General features: G+C 48.7%; 1 long non-coding RNA gene across 1 annotated transcript; it reads right to left on the bottom strand.

Moving 5' to 3' along the window:
* Positions 1–1,456: 1,456 nt before the first annotated feature.
* LOC108535034 (uncharacterized) lies at positions 1,457–5,593 on the bottom strand. The gene is made up of 3 exons (XR_001887117.1): positions 4,824–5,593; positions 3,722–3,801; positions 1,457–1,495 (listed from the first exon to the last, which is right to left on the bottom strand). It is a non-coding gene; the product is annotated as an uncharacterized LOC108535034 (long non-coding RNA).
* Positions 5,594–14,323: the final 8,730 nt, after the last annotated feature.

Raw genomic sequence — 14,323 nt, 5'->3', positions numbered from 1 at the left:
AGTCTAAGCAGGTCGGAAGGTGCTGGAGGTAAAAGCACCTGGGAAGGGGCTGGGGTGGGACTGGCCCATGTGGGTCAGAGGGACCCTGTGCAGTGGGGCTCTGCGCCCAGCCCACCTGCTACTGACCCCTCATGCACCTGCTCATTCACCCCACAGTACAATTCTAGGAGCGAGTGAGAAAATCCTCCTCTCCAGCTACCTGTCACCCTACCCCTGGCTTCCCTAGGCTCATTTAAGGAAAAGCAAACCAATTTCCTTTATAGAATGTGCCTGTAAGGCATCGTGACAAACAGCTTACAGCAGCCACCAGCAGACTTCACCCATGCCATAAGTAGTGCCCTCTGCCACGCTCTTGTCCTCAGAAGCCCTGAGCTCGCCACACAGGGCACCTCAAGACAGGAGGGGAGCGCCTGCCTGTTCCACTGGCAAAGTTAGATGAGTAAGACACCTGCTGCAACCTTGCCCCTCACACACACACTTATGCTCACACTCACACACTCATGCTCACACTCATGCTCACACGCCTGCACACTCACTCATACACACTCTCAAGCACTCACTCTGGTGTCCACACTCTCAGACCAATACCGACACACATATGCACTCGCACACACATAAACATCCGCACACTCACTGCCACTCACATACTCATGCTCACATACACTCACACATACACAATCACACTCACTTTCCCAGTACACTCATACACATTCTCATTCATTCATGTACCACATGCACACACACATACTGAAACGCTCACACATTCACATACATGCACACATGCGCACTCTCAGACGCTCACACACATTCACACACACACGCACACCCTCAAATGCTCACACATTCACACACAATCACATGCACACACGTGCACACTCACGCATGCACACACACGTGCACACTCTCAAATGCTCACACACATTCACACACCCCACATGCACACACACACGCACACACACACATGCACACACTCACATGTGCACATTCTCAAATGCTCACACACATTCACACACCCCACATGCACACAATCCTCACACATCCTCATGTTTCCGGCCACACCTGCCATTCCACACCCATCCCCTGTGGCCTGAGAGCCTATCTGCAGGAGAAGGGGCTTCCTCCAGTGCACAGGGAGGGAGGGAGGGAGGGAGGCTCAGAAGGCCAAGCCATCAGCAGACCATTTAGGGGACCCCTTCCGAAGCAGCGGCTCATCATAGAAGTGGCAGTGAAACGTGGGATAAGAGGAGTGAGGAGGTGAGGCAGACACTAAAGAGAGGCTGTAAAGGGAGACACGTTTCATAGGAGGCTCTGCTCTGCTGCCTCACGGAAACACAGCAGAAGGCAGGACCAGGGTGCAGCCTGTATTAGTCCATTTTCATGCTGCTGATAGAGACATGCCCAAGACTGGGTAATTTATAAACAAAAGAGGTTTAACGGACTCACAGTTCCACGTGGCTGGGGAGACCTCACAATCATGGCAGAAGTCAAGTCACATCTTACACGGCGGCAGGCAAGAAAGAATGAGAAGCAAGTGAAAGGGGTTTCCCTCACTTTTTTTTTTTTTGAGATGGAGTCTCGCTCTGTCGCCCAGGTTGGAGTGCGATGGTGCGATCTCAGCTCACTGCAAACTCCACCTCCCAGGTTCACACCATTCTCCTGCCTTGGCCACCCGAGTAGCTGGGACTACAGGCACCTGCCACCACACCAGCTAAATTTTTTTTTCTTGTATTTTTTTTTTAGTAGAGATGGGGTTTCACCGTGTTAGCCAGGATGGTCTCAATCTCCTGACCTTGTGATCCGCCCGCCTCAGCCTCCCAAAGTACTGGGATTACAGGCATGAGCCATCACACCGGGCCTGGTTTCCCCTTATAAAACCATCAGATCTCATGAGACTTATTCACTACCACGAAGACAGTATGGGGGAAACTGTGCCCATAATTCAATTATCTCCCACTGGGTCCCTCCCACAACACACGGGAATTATGGGAGCTACAATTCAAGGTGAGATTTGGTGGGGGACACAGCCAAACCACATCACAGCCCTCCACTGTCAGGTTCCTGGCACTGTACAGACGTGGGAATCCAGGCAGGATGCTCTGCCTGGACCCCTCTCATGAAGACCAGGAGGGAACACACAGCAGGCAAATCCCAGGGACAAGCCAGGTTGTGACTCTGTGCCCCTAGTGAAACAAGGAGCCGTTCACTTCATTCATTGTGAGGCGGTCTATGTGCAAAAATCATGTGAGCACCATGACTGGCAGTATTTTAAGACTTCTATAAATATTCGAAACTGAAAATAATAATCAGATTAGATTATTTTGGATTTGGACTTACTGAATTTATTTCTCTAGCATGATCATTTCACATATTTTTTTAACTTTTCATATTGAGAGAAGTATGAGCCAATTATCTTTTTCAGGCAATCACAGCACTGGTGTCACGTCTCAGTAGCTGGGGGCTGGGGCCCTGGATTCAAAGCATCCATCTGAACACAATGTCACCCATGCACCCTGAGAGAGACAGCTTCAAGCAGTGGAGGTGCGTGGCCTGGAGGCCCCCAGTAGGCCACCAGGCATGTTTTCCAAGAAAACTGAAACTTCTGACGGGATTACTAACATTGGGAGATTTCCGTTTCTTGGATGCCAGTGGAGGGACTGTACCAGCCTTAAAAGAAATCACGTGAGCCTCCACTAATCAGCAAACAAAGGGGAAATTAAGGTTCTGCCCACTTTTGTGGTTTTTGCTTTTCTGGAAAGTTTACTTTGTGCATCCTTCTGTCATTACGTAACACTGTATTAATAAGCAGTTGACTCAGAACTCCAGAGGACTTCTGAGCTAGTAAAGTCCACCGCATGTTACTAAGTCTATTCTTCCTCCCAGAATAAAATCTTCCATCTTCTCTGAGTTAGGCCTTCTTCCTCAGAACCATTTCTTTTCTTACTCAGCACTCTGAGGTTTTCTACTTGTCATCCAACTGTAGTATCCACTGGTAAGTTACACAGATTCACAACCCAGCCACTTCTTTTGTTTCCTCCTAACATTTGGAATAAGCTACTTCCTGCACCAGAGCCTCTGTCTGTCATGCCTTTACTGGATCTTATTTTGGGGGGCTGACCAGTTGCCTAAACCCACATGCCCCCTCTCACCTGGGTTCTCAAGAACTTCTATTTTGGACATCCACCAAAAAAAAAAAAATCTTGTTAAGTGAGATGAACATCTTACCTGCTGGCAGAAGCCTGTCATGCTCATCAAAACTTTGAGATAACCAGGGTTCCTGGAATCTAAATCTTCCTACATAAAATAGCAGAATAGCTGATCAAATAAGAGTCAGACAAGTAAGGTTCAGCTTTGGAATCAATAAATGGGGCTGGACCCAGTTATTCACCTACATTCAAACAGCAAATAGGCCGGGCGCAGTGGCTCACACCTGTTATCCCAGTACTTTCGGAGGCGGAGGCAGACAGAATCATGAGGTCAGGAGTTCGAGACCAGCCTGACCAACATGGTGAAACCCCATCTCTACTAAAAATACAAAAATTAGCCAGGCAAGGTGGTGCACCCCTGTAATCCCAGCTACTCAGGAGGCTGAGGCAGGCAAATCACTTGAACCCGGGAGGCGGAGGTTGCAGTGAGTCGAGATCGCACCATTGTACTCCAGCCTGGGCAACAGAACAAGACTCTGTCAAAAACAAACCAACAAACAAAAAAAAACAGCAAATACCTGTGAACAGCCACCTGGGCTTTGCTGGAAGGTTCTCCCATTTCTGATGAGGGTTTGTCCCTTTTTCAAATTTCATGTACCTAGAAAGTGAATTGATCACAAGAGATTGTATCCAATGAAAGCACCTCTCCCAGGAATGTTAAGGAGAGAAATAAATCTTTGAGCGTAGATCTGTGGGTTCCTGGGGAAGGAGGTGCTCAGTAAGTGTAGTACAAGGCAGCATGACACTAACATGAGGCTGGAGGTGACACTGTAACCACTGGCTGACTACAGTATCAACATCCAAACAAAGACAGCAGCAGATTAAAGAGGACATGCATGGCCTGCCCTCACGCTCATTCATAGCCCACCAAATCAACTCGTTGTGCAGCTTCTTGACTTTTCACAGTCTGCTGGCTTCAGGATGTTTTTCCTGGCCTTCTTCTAATGCCTCCTCCCCAATCCCAGGTAAAATTATTGAGGGGGGCGGTACTCATTCAATATATATGTAAGTTATTTGAGAAAGTTTATTAAGGCACAGTGGCTCACGCCTGTAATTCCAGCACTTTGGGAGGCTGAGGTGGGTGGATAACAAGATCAGGAGTTCAAGACCAGCCTGGCCAAGATGGTAAAACCCCGTTCTACTAAAAGTACAAAAATTAGCAGGGCATGGAGTGAGCGCCTGTAATTCCAGCTACTCGGGAAGCTGAGCAGAGAACTGCTTCAACCTGGGAGGCAGAGGTTGCAGTGAGCCGAGATAGTGCCACTGCATTCCAGGCTGGGCGACTGAGCGAGACTCCATCTCAAAAAAAAAAAAAAAAAAGAAATGCTATCCACAAAGTTGGATAAGTACAAAACTATCGTCCCAGGAAATGAAGTCAATGATTAGGGCAGGGGTTGGCAAGTGTTTTCTGTAAGAGCCAGATAGTAAACATTTTCAGCTTTTACTGGCCCATTTGGTCTTTGTTGCAACTGCTCAACTCTGCCATCAAAATGCAGGCAACAGCCGTGGATAATATGTAGTGAATGAGCATGAGCACTGTCTTAGTTCATTTTCTGTTGCTTAAAACAGAATGCCTAAAACTGGGTCATTTATAAGGAAAAGGAATTTATTTCTTCTTACAGTTATGGAGGCTGAGAAGTCTCAGGCAGAGAAGTCTCCATAGGCCTATGGAGGCCACATCTGGTGAAGATCCTCTTGCTGGCGGGGACCCTCTGCAGAGTCCTGTGGTGGTGCAGGGCAACCCGTGGTGAGAGGGCTCAGGTCTCCCTTCCTCTTCTTACAAAGCCGCCAGTTTCCCTGCCATGATAACCCACCAATCCATTAATGCATTAATCCATTAACCCATGAATAGATTAATCCATTCATGAGGCAGATTTCCCATACCCCAATCACCTGTTAAAGGCCCTCTCTCTCAATATAGTGACACTGGGAACTAAGTTTCAACATGAGTTTTGGAGCAGACATTCAAACCACAGAAGTGTGTTCTAATGAAACCTCCTTTTATGGATGCTAAAATTTAAACATATCATTTTCATGTTCCACCAAATTTGTTCTTCTTTTGATGTTTTCCCACACTATTAAAATATAATACTATGACTAACTTGTGAGCCATATGAAAAGAGGCAGCAGGCGAGATTGGGGCTGTGGGCTGCAGTTTGCTGGCATCTGGTCTAGGGCCACTCTCTCAGTAACAAAAACTTCATGCATTCATCTCTAATAATACGCATGTGTATGTGACAATACTCCAACAGTGAGCAAGGTGAGACTGAAAAACGTATCAGTTGACACTCCAGAATTTTCTTGCTGAAATCCTGCAGTGCATCATCTTATAAAGTCCTGGGAATGCACGCTGAGGCACCTGATCTAGAAAATGAGATGAGAAACTCCTAGGCCAGGCGCGGTGGCTCAAGCCTGTAATCCCAGCACTTTGGGAGGCCAAGACGGGCGGATCACGAGGTCAGGAGATCGAGACCATCCTGGCGAACACGGTGAAACCCCGTCTCTACTAAAACTACTACAAAAAACTAGCCAGGCGAGGTGGCGGCACCTGTAGTCCCAGCTNATAATAACTATGGTGCATTCAACATCTCAATCCGAGAAGTTCTGGTAAAATGAAGGCATGTCCGCATGTACTATTCACAAATACACCTAGAGGTGAGAAATAGAAAAGCTCTCAGTATTTCAAATCTGAGTAGCGCTGTGCTTTTATCACTCAGCTCAAAATCTGCAGAAGCACTTGGACCAGTTAAAACTGTGCAATGGGGTCAAAAGTTCAAGTATTTTATCTCGATCGAGATGGAGGATGTGGGATGCCCTCCATCCTCCCTTCCCTTTTTTCCTGGAGGTTTGAAACCAACCCAATTTATTTTTTTCCAAAGTCTGACAATAACTCAGTGGGTCATCCTAGCCTTGGAATGAGCCATTCCTAGATGCCATGGAAACTGTCTATGGGGGATGCCTCCCTGGCTATCTTCTGCAGCCTACATCTGGACCAGTCAACAATCTGAACCCTCAGCTTCCTGGATGTAAATCTTTCCCCAGACTAGCTGAGAACTAGGGGTTGACACAAGAATGCACTAAACAATTCTTCCTCCACTAACCTGTACCTCCACAATCAAGAGTGTTAGGGGCCAGGCGCAGTGGCTCACACCTGTAATCCCAGCACTTTGGGAGGCAGAGACAGGTGGCTCGCTTGAGCCCAGGAGTATGACCACTGCAAACAGTCTATCCCTTTACCTTTTACATAATTGTACTCACCGATCAGGAAATCAGACCTTGGTCAGACAGAAGCGATGGTCATAATCTCTCTGCAGATGGACTTTTAACTGTATTTCTTCAAATTGCAACAAACATACATACAATTCATCAGTCCTACAGACTCTATGCCACCGCCTTCTCCCATTTTAGGGTGTTGAGAGCCCAAATTAATCACGGCTGGGTGGGGCAACTCACACCTGTAATCCCAGCACTTTGGGAGGCCCAGGTGGGTGGATCGTTTGAGTTTAGGAGTTTGAGACCAGCCTGGGCAACATGGCAAGACCCTGTCTCTACAAAAAATACAAAAATTAGCCACGCATGGCGGTGTGCTCCTGTGGTTCCAGCTACTCAGGAGGCTGAGACAGGAGGATTGCTTGAGCCCAGGAGGTCGAGGCTGCAGTGAACTGTGATCACACCACTGCACTCCAGCCTGGGTTACAGAGTGAAACCCCGTCTCAAAGGAAAAAAAAGGTCATATGTGAAAACTTCTGGAGAGTCCAAAGACAAACACCATAGCTCATGGGCCATTAAGACAATCTGTGCGCACACTCAATGAATCAATATGAAGATAGAAATCCTGGTGAATCATATATGTATTCCAGAAGATTAAAATCAGGAAGGCAAAGGAAAATGGAGAGCTGGCACTTGGCCCCCATGAAAGACCCAGTCTCCCTGCCCTGCCAGTCGGCATTTCTCCTTCCCGCCCTCAGGATGAGCCCAGTATCAGCGATTATCTCGGCCCATTGAGGGCTGGATGCTGGTGGCTGATTTTTGTCTCTCCAGCCAGGAGCCAACACAGGCCTCCTGAACCTCCAGCACCCTGGCTCACACAGGACAATGACACAGATCAACTCCCAAATAAATTCCTCTCTGTTGTCCTGCAATGTGCTAATTGCCCATAATGAGCACATTATAACAATTAAGGATGACTACGCAAAACCTTTGACTGAGGTAGCAATCCTTCACCCACAAATTGCAAGGTCTTTCCTAAATCTTTTTTTTTTTTTGAGACGGAGTCTCACTCTGTCACCCAGGCTGGAGTGCAGTGGCCTGATCTCAGCTCACTGCAAGCTCCGCCTCCCGGGTTCATGCCATTCTCCTGCCTCAGCCTCCCAAGTAGCTGGGACTACAGGCGTCGCCACCTCACCCGGCTAGTTTTTTGTTTTTTGTTTTTTGTTTTTGAGACAGAGTCTCACTCTGTCACCCAGGCTGGAGTGCAGTGGCCCAATCTCAGCTCACTGCAAGCTCCGCCTCCTGGGTTTACGCCATTCTCCTGCCTCAGCCTCCCAACTGGGACTACAGGTGCCCGCCACCACACCCGGCTAGTTTTTTGTATTTTNCTCACTGCAACCTCAGCCTCCCGTGTTCATTTGATTCTCCTGCCTCAGCCTCCCAAGTAGCTGGGACTACAGGCGTCGCCACCTCACCCGGCTAGTTTTTTGTTTTTTGTTTTTTGTTTTGAGACAGAGTCTCACTCTGTCACCCAGGCTGGAGTGCAGTGGCCCAATCTCAGCTCACTGCAAGCTCCGCCTCCTGGGTTTACGCCATTCTCCTGCCTCAGCCTCCCAACTGGGACTACAGGTGCCCGCCACCACACCCGGCTAGTTTTTTGTATTTTTTTAGTAGAGACGGGGTTTCACCGTGTTAGCCAGGATGGTCTCGATCTCCTGACCTTGTGATCCCCCCATCTTGGCCTCCCAAAGTGCTGGGATTACAGGCTTGAGCCACTGCGCCCGGCCTCCTAAATCTTAATTCAAGAGCACACCAGCCACCTGAGCGAAGGCAGAGTTCTCCCACTTTCGAGATGGGGAAAACTGAGGCTCAGGGTGGCAGGTTTCTTATTCCATTTCATAAGGCACACGTGTACATTTTAATTGGTTTAAATTAAATGCTATACATCATCTACAAGGAGTTTGTTAAATACATTGCTTAGCCGTTCCAAAGAACGATAGGTGGTTGTAAAAATTCATGTTTCGAAGACATGGGAAAATGCTTGTTATGGAATTTTAAGGGAAATTAAGAAAGACACGTGCTGTATTTGCAGGATGGTCTCGGTCGAGTGTGAAAACACGGGTGTTGGTGTGTGTTTGTGTTGTGTGTATCAAGACTAGACCACAATGTTAACAAGGGTTCGCAGTTTCTTGTGATTCAAGATGATTTTTCATGTTTTCTATATGTTTCTGTCATTTCCAGATTTCCTACAACAATCATTTAATCTTTTACAAGAGAAAAAAATACATGTTTTAAAGATTTTTAAAGGTATTTTAATTTTTCTTTAAAAAGATATTTTAAAAGACTTTCCTATTCTGTTTTAAATCAGGCTCCTTGGTCCTCCCTTATTAACTCTTTAAATGCATGCAGGACATTCACGCGGCAGCCCTCTTCTCCTGGGTCACCTGTGCTTGGGTTTGTGGTGAATTGACAAGCATGTCATCGGGGTGGGACTCCTGCTTCAGGGGACACCTCCCTGGAATTCACTCAGAGCGGTTGGGAATATCCACCAAAGTCTGGGGATGCAACGTGGGGCCAAATCCCAGGTCTCCATCCAGAAGGGCTCAGGAGCCCCCACGGCCCCTGCTTAGAGTCCATGGAGTGACCTTTGTGGCCACGCCTTTCCAGGAAACGGACGTGTGTGCTGGGCGCCTCCTTCTCAGCCCACCCAGCTGTCTGGTGGACAGGGAGAGGAGAAAAGGCAGCCCCAACATCAAAGACATAGCAACTGCCTGGTGACACCCTCTCCAGCCAGCCGGAGGTGTCAGCTCGAGGCTGGACTCTGCTTCCTGCCGCGAGGGCAGCTGCTTCCCTCTTCCCTTCAACTCAGAGGTGAAAGGTTCGCACCATCCTGCGAACGCCACCCTCCAGCCTTTGACTCCCACACCCTAAACAAAACAGCAACCAGACATCATGAGCTCAAACTGAAATCCCCCGAAGGATGGGCAATGTGGAGGGACCTTTGCCCACCAACAACATTTTCGCACTACACCCCAAAAGGAAAGAGTCATCCTCCCTGAAACGCCTTCCGATCTGAGCCCAGATGCTCAGGCCGCTTGGCTGTTGCCGGGTGCAGGGGCAGGGACCCTGGGAGGCTCCACATTGCCCAACGCCTGTGAGCACAGGCTGACTCTCTTCACAGCAATCTGAGGAATTTGGGTTGTTCTGGGGTGGAGCTGGGGACAACGGTGTGTGTTGGGCAATAGGAGTGGCCTCGACGTGTTCTGGCTTTTGGCTCTGCAGGGAAATCCAGGCAGACTGGGACTGAGGAAGGCTGGGTGGGCAGGCAGGGCTGGTGGACGTGGGGAGCAAGGTGGTGGGCCACTCCGTGGACAGAACCCTCCAGGAGAGAAGCACGGTAGGAGCCGGACCTGGGTGCAAAGGGGGTGAGGCGCTCGTGGAGGGAGCCCTGAACACAAGCTGCAGGGAAGAAGGGAGGAGGAAAGGGGACAGGCCTGGGGCCCCCTGTGGAGGGCTGAGCCGGGGACAGGCACAGAGCAGAAAGGAAGCCATCTACCCTTTAAAATGCCTCCAAAAACATAACCCCAGGACTCCCTTGTACCTTCCAACTTGCCTGTCGGCATCTATTGAGTGTCTCTCATGTGGCACTCACAGAAGAGAAACACAGTCTGCACCACGGCGGGCTGGCCAGCTGCGGGAAACCCTTCCATTTGGAGGGAAAATGAAGATTATTGGTGCCAACTGTAAAATCACAAAGAGATGGCAAGAACAAACTGGGCCTTCAGAAACTGCTTACCCGGGCACCTGCATGCTCACCCTCTTACCCATGTCTCCACCCCTAATCCCCCCAGTGCCCCAGGAGGGGGCTGGGTGAGTGTTGGGTGGCCGTGAGGCCGAGTCACCCAGCTGGTGAGCAGGTGAGCCAAGACCCCACCCAGGACCACCGTCCTACATCCCAGTCAATCATGCATATGGGAGATAGATAAAGCCCTAAATGCTCATTTGGAGCTGCTTGAGAAGAGAATATAATTCATGGGCCAAAGATACAGAAATGTCTTTCCCAGTGGGAGGCAAGCTGGTGGCACCTGCTCTCCAGGGCCTAACACCTCATTTCTGCCTCTCCGGTACCTGATGCTATCAGAGGATTTACTCCCTCTAAAGGCCAACCTGAGACCTTCACTTAGCTCAAAATGTAGTTCAGGGAGAGAAACTAACAAAAGGGAATGGGAGTGGGGGGAAGAAAAATCATCTTTTTCTGCCACCAAAGGACAGCTGCAAACAGAGAGAACGTGAAACAGCTGGGAAGCCGTCATGGCTGGTGTGAACTCAGTTCCAGGGGAATCAGCCGTACTGAAATGCTGCCCAGAGAAAGGCAAGCCCAGCAAAAAGGCAGGCCCCTCCCAAGGTCAAGGCTTCCTCGATTCGGAGGGGGCCTTCCATCACAAACTGCACGCCCGCCCACAGTGTCAGGCTGCAGCGTCAGGAACAAAACCAGCAGCCCAGAGTGAATGAGACGCAGGCAGTGCCCAGGTCCATGGGAGGGTTAATTAAGGCCACCCTGAGCTGCATACTTGAGTCTCAACACTTGGGCTGAACTCCAGACCTGAGTGCCGAGGACACGGGCCACAACCTGAGAAGGAATGTGGGGCTGCCCACGCGGTCACCTTGGCTGGTGGCCACGGCTGACCTGGAGGGGTGAAGGCCTGGATGCCATTCCTCCATAGGAGACTGCATTAGCCCAGGCTGGAGGATCGCCAAGGCCAGCCGGGCCCATCTTCTGAAGCCTGGCTTGACCCCTGCCTGTGACAGCCTGCTTCGTCCTGGAATCGGTGTGATGTGATCAGGAGAGGCGAAATTCTGCTGTGTACCTGACAGAATATCAGATTCAGAGTCCCTTGGGCTGCCACAACAAAGTAACACAAACCAGGAGGCTTAAAACAATGCTAATGTATTGTCTCACCTTTCTGGAGGCCAAGAAGTCCAAAATCAAGACTGCTGTCCCTCTGAGACTCCAGATACAGCCCCCCTTACCTCCTCTAGCTTCCGATGGTGATGATCAACCCTTGATACTCCTCAGCTGGCAGCTGCATTGTTCCAATCCCTGCCTCCATTGTCACACTCCATGCGTGTCGATGTCTCCAAATCACATTTTCCTCTACCTGTAAGGACCAGCCATATTACACTGGGATCCCTCCCTAATAACCTCCTCTTTACTTGACCACATCTGCAAAGACCCTGTCTCAGCATCACTCCAACCTCTGCCTTCGTCGTCACAATCCATGCGTGTCTGTCTCCACGTCACATTTTCCTCTACTTATAAGGACAAGCCATATTAGATTGGGATGCCCCCTAATGACCACCTCAACTTGGTGACATCTGCAAAGACCTTATCTCCAAACAAGGGCCCATTTCCAAACACCAGGGGTTGGAACTTAAACACGTCTTTCTGAGGGACACAATTTGACCCACAACAGAATCCTAACACTTGGGCTCAAAAGAAAGAAAAACTTTACAGCTCAAAAATGTTTATAAAATAAGCGTTGTTTAAAAATATAGAGAAATAGCTTGAAGATACATCACCTGGAGCTTTCATTTGTTGGACTATTATGCGGTCACTGGAAACCATTATTGACAGACAATGGGATGAGGTGACAATATATTTCTAACCATCTTAAGTGATACCTGTGGTGATGATGATGTGAAAATATGTCACGTGAATAATGAGGCCGGGGTGGCGAGATGAAAGAAATCACTGTGGGGGAGATGGGAGATTATGGACAATTTTTCTCATTATATTTTTTATCTTAAACTTCTTTGTATTTAATATTTATTGTTTTCTTAATATTAGTGATTTAAGTGTATATTTGCATTTAAATATTTTAAAATTAAAAAGAAAGGGGAAAAGGTGAGCTTCAGCTTACACTCAGCAACTATAGGATTTGGGAAGGCATTAACCTCTGCACTCAGTTGTTTTTTTTTTATGTTCTGTTTTGTTTTGTTTTTTTGAGAGGGAGTCTCACTGTCACCCAGGCTGGAGTGCAGTGGCATGCTTTCGGCTCACTGCAACCTCCTCCACCTCCCGGATGCAAAATAATTCTCCTGCCTCAGCTTTCCGACTAGCTGGGGTTACAGGCATGCACCACTATGCCTGGTTAATTTTTTTATATTTTTAACAGAGACAGGGTTTCACCATGTTGGCCAGACAGGTGGTCCGCCCACCTCGGCCTCCCAAAGCGCTGGGATTACAGGTGTTAGCCACCACACTCAGTCTGCACTTAGTTTTCTAAGTGCACACTGGGCAAAACATATGTCCCTTCTACCTCTGAGGGCAGTTGGGGTACTGACACAGCTGAAATGAATGTGTTAGGCCATTTTTGCATTGCCATAAAGAAATACCTGGGGCTGGATAATTTTTTTTTAATAGGTTTATTTAGCTCACAGCTCTGCAAGCTGTACAGGAAGCATGGTGCCAGCATCTGCTCAGCTTCTGGGGAGGCCTCAGGGAGCTTTCACTCATGGTGGAAAGCAAGGGGGTAGGCTACGCACATCACACTCGAGAGCCACAGCATGAAAGAAAACGGGAGGTCCCAGACTCTTTTAAACAACCAGATCTCACGTGAACTGAGTGAGAACTCACTCATCACGAAGGGGATAGTGCTAAGTCATTCATGAGGATCCACCCCCATGACCCAACACCTCCCACCAGGCCCCACCTCCAACATTGGGGATCGAATTTCAGCATGAGAGTTGGAAGGGACGAACATACAAACAGTAGCAATGGCCTAAGGATACAACCCCCTGACCCCCCAGAGAACTCTATGGCATTCTAATGAAACCTTTTGCCCTTCAGGTTATTACAGGGCAAGGCTGCATTTCCATCATCGTCCTTTTAAATGCTTAAGTGACCCCAGTGACCAATCGGTACTACTGACAACAGGAAGAGGAAGAGAAGGAAGAATTAGCGATATGAAGAGCACAAAGTCAAAGTGAGTCCAACCAATGGACATGGGTTTCATTGGCAGAAACTTCCAGAAGCTTGGTTCAACATTACCTGCCTCAGTGCTCAACCTTAAGGCTTTGAGCTGCTACAAGAACTCCAATAATTGTTTCCTGGCACAATTTCACTCATTTGCCAAGTTCTATAGCATGGGAACCTGCAGAGCCTCCCCATCTTGTCACCACTACGTGACTCATTCATTCCACACTGGCCTGTGGGGTGTCCATCCAGGGAGGTGTGTAGCTGTGGCCAGGATGGAGCGGAGGACAGCTCGGAGTCCCTGCCCTCATGGGCTCCTGGGACTGTGAAGGGAACAATCCACAAACAGAAAAGTGCTGGGAGTGTTGGGAGGTGATGATCGCCCAGAGGAAAAGAGAAGGTGAGAGGGGAACCCAGCCCAAGGTCAAGCTCTTGGGGATGGGACGTTTGCACAAAGATGCCATGAAGTGAGGGGGAGCAAGCATTCCTATACTCAGGGGACAGAATGTCTCATCCAAAAGGGACCAGCAGGTGCTTCCAGGAACATCAAGAAGCAGGTGTATCTGGGGCAGAGCAAGTGAGCAAGAGAGGGGAGGAAAGAGGCCAGAGGGAGGCCGGGGCCAGAACACTCAGGGCCTGGAAACAAAGGTCCAGACTTTAGATTTTATTATTCGTGAGAAAGGGGCCGCTGCAGGGTTTTGAGAAGGCAATGTCACTTTTTTTTTTTTTTTAAATAGAGTCTTGCTCTGTCACCCAGGCTGGAGTGCAGTGGCATGATCTCAGCTCCCTGCAACCTCCGACTCCTGGGTTCAAGTGATTCCCCTGTCTCAGCCTCCCAAGTAGCTAGGACCACAGCTTCACGCCACCACACTTGGCGTGTTTTTTTTTGTATTTTTTTTATTTTTTATTTTATTTTTTATTTTATTATTTTTAT

The sequence above is a fragment of the Rhinopithecus bieti genome, unplaced genomic scaffold, assembly GCF_001698545.2.
Source record: "Rhinopithecus bieti isolate Rb0 unplaced genomic scaffold, ASM169854v2 scaffold_12151, whole genome shotgun sequence".
Classification (NCBI taxonomy): domain Eukaryota; kingdom Metazoa; phylum Chordata; class Mammalia; order Primates; family Cercopithecidae; genus Rhinopithecus; species Rhinopithecus bieti.
The sequence above is the reverse complement of the archived record's forward strand: the minus strand, read 5'-3'. Positions and strand labels throughout refer to the sequence as shown.